General features: G+C 61.3%; 1 protein-coding gene across 1 annotated transcript in view; it reads left to right on the forward strand.

The window, feature by feature from the left end:
- LYL1 (LYL1 basic helix-loop-helix family member) overlaps nucleotides 1-2,006 on the forward strand; it is a 7,512-nt gene extending 5,506 nt beyond the window's left edge. Inside the window, exons 4-5 of the transcript XR_005834613.1 lie at nucleotides 15-682; nucleotides 872-2,006. The gene's annotated coding sequence lies outside the window, so the exon portion shown is untranslated. The remainder of the gene's footprint in view (nucleotides 1-14; nucleotides 683-871) is intronic.
- The last annotated feature ends 310 nt before the right edge of the window (nucleotides 2,007-2,316 follow it).

Genomic DNA, 2,316 nt, shown 5'->3' on the forward strand with positions numbered 1-2,316 from the left:
GGAGCTGGCCGAGGGTGAGTAGGGGTTCGTGTGCAAATCCATCTGCTGGGGCTCCTGTCTACCACAGGGAAAGGTGCTGCAGGTGCACACAGACATACACAGGACAGCCCACACGGGGACTCAGTACGCAGGTTACACCCATGTGCAAAACCACAGACCCATGGCCAGGCCCACGCAACCACAACCACCCAACAAGCCACAAAGAGTCATGGCAAAATGCACCATGGCATGGGGGGCCACAGAATGACAGCCCCAATAGAATGCACAGCCACGCAGGAAACAGCCACAGGACAACAACCACACAAGACAGCCACACAACCACAGCCACTTAGGACCATGGCCACACAAGAGTCAGCCACAGAACCACAGCCACACGACCACAACCACCTGGCAATGATCAGACACAACCACAGCCATTTAGATATACCAGGAATTCACCCAAGACACAGACAGGACCACATGCACACCTAGGGAACTTCTCAGACCCACATCCACCTCCAGCCACATACAGGGGTACACTCCAGAATGAGGACCGCAGGGACGGCTCCCCAGACTGACAGCCACAGGAAACTTTTCCCTAGGAATCTCAGCCATTGACATAAAGGTGTGGACAGTCAGAGATACAGAAAGCCTCAGCTGCCTGCAGCCCGAGCCTGTGATCGTCCTTGTCTAGGCTGCCGGGGTGAGTGGGGGTGGGAGCCGGGTTGCTCACTAGCAGGGGAGCTACACGTGGATCCTACTTGGGGATCGTTTGGATGGAGAGAGCCCCAGCCTGTGTGGAAGTTCCCAGGAGGGTTCTGGGTTCCTGAAGCCAGGGCAGGAGGGGGCGCCCCCTGGACCTCGGTGCCAACCCAACCCCTCTTGTTCACAGGGCACCAGCCCCAGAAGGTGGCCCGGCGTGTGTTCACCAACAGCCGGGAGCGCTGGCGGCAGCAGAACGTGAATGGCGCCTTCGCAGAGCTCAGGAAGCTGCTGCCAACGCACCCGCCCGACCGGAAGCTGAGCAAGAACGAGGTGCTCCGCCTGGCCATGAAATACATTGGCTTCCTGGTGCGGCTGCTGCGCGACCAGGCGGCCGCTCTGGCCGCAGGCCCCGCCCCGTCCGGGCCCCGCAAACGGCCCGCGCATCGGGGCCCCAACGATGGCGCCCGTCGCGGGCCTTGTCGCAGGGCCGAGGCAGTGGTGCGCTCGCAGCCCGCGCCCCCGGCCGGCCCCGACGGCGGCAGCCCCGATGGGGCGGCCCGGCCCATCAAGACGGAACGAGCGGTCGTGAGCCCTGAGGTGCGGTGACCTCCGCAGCGTTGCCTCTGAGCCGAGGGGCACCGGGAACTCAGCCCAGGGAGGTCGAGGAAAGGGCGGACGATGCCCTGCGACTGCTCGGGAGCGAACTCCCCCGAAGAGGGACCAGTGAGGACGTCCCCAACAGGGAAAAGGGCCCGGGGGTCTGGAAGGGCGACTGTCGCCCCCAAAAGCCCTGCAGACATTTTTTTTTTTTTTTTTTTTTTTTTTTTTTTTACATCACCCACCGCCCGCTGGAAATGGCCTTTCCCGCGTCTCCCTCCCGGGGACGAGGTCCGGGAACCAACATGGCAGACAGGTCATCGGACTAAAGTGGTGCCTCTTTTTTCGGGGCTGGGGTCACCGACAGAGGTGGGGAGGGACTGGGGAGTCTTTGCCCTTCTCACCGGCGCCCCGCTCCTGGACCGCGTCCGGGGAGACAGAATCGACGCCACCGCCCACCCCACCAATCCCGAACCGGTCCCCGTACGACGGCGTTAGCGAAAGCGCGGGCGCTCTTACTTTTGTTTTTCTTTATTTCTTTATTTCACATACACATTAGCCATTCAATGGAGAAGCCGGAGAGAGTCAGGCAAAGATGGTATAACAGAAGCGCAGTGACGGGGGCGGGGCGGGGCGGGGCGGGGCGGAGAGGGAACATACGGGCTGGCTGCCTACTTGCATTCCGCTAGGACACTGAAAACCCAGAAAACAAAACAGACAGTAAACTACCCTTGTTTCTTATGTATCTCAGTGCAGAGACGGGGGTGGAGGGCAGAGAGAGGGGGAGACCAGGCTGAAGGAGGAGGAGCGGAGGGACAGGGGACGCTAAGGGGGAAGCACACCAAATCCATTAGTACTATATATAGAGATACTCGTATATACTGCGTTTCTTAGCCTAAGAAGAAACTTGTTTGACGGGACGGGCGGCCTTCGCGGTCCGCGATGCTGGTGCTGGTCGGGCGCACGGATCTCCCGGGAGGGGCCGAAGCGGGGCTGGCCCAGGCTGGCTTGGGGGGGAGGGGGGCGCCCCGAGGG

Source organism: Ursus maritimus, unplaced genomic scaffold (assembly GCF_017311325.1).
Source record: "Ursus maritimus isolate PB19 unplaced genomic scaffold, ASM1731132v1 scaffold_14, whole genome shotgun sequence".
Classification (NCBI taxonomy): Eukaryota; Metazoa; Chordata; class Mammalia; order Carnivora; family Ursidae; genus Ursus; species Ursus maritimus.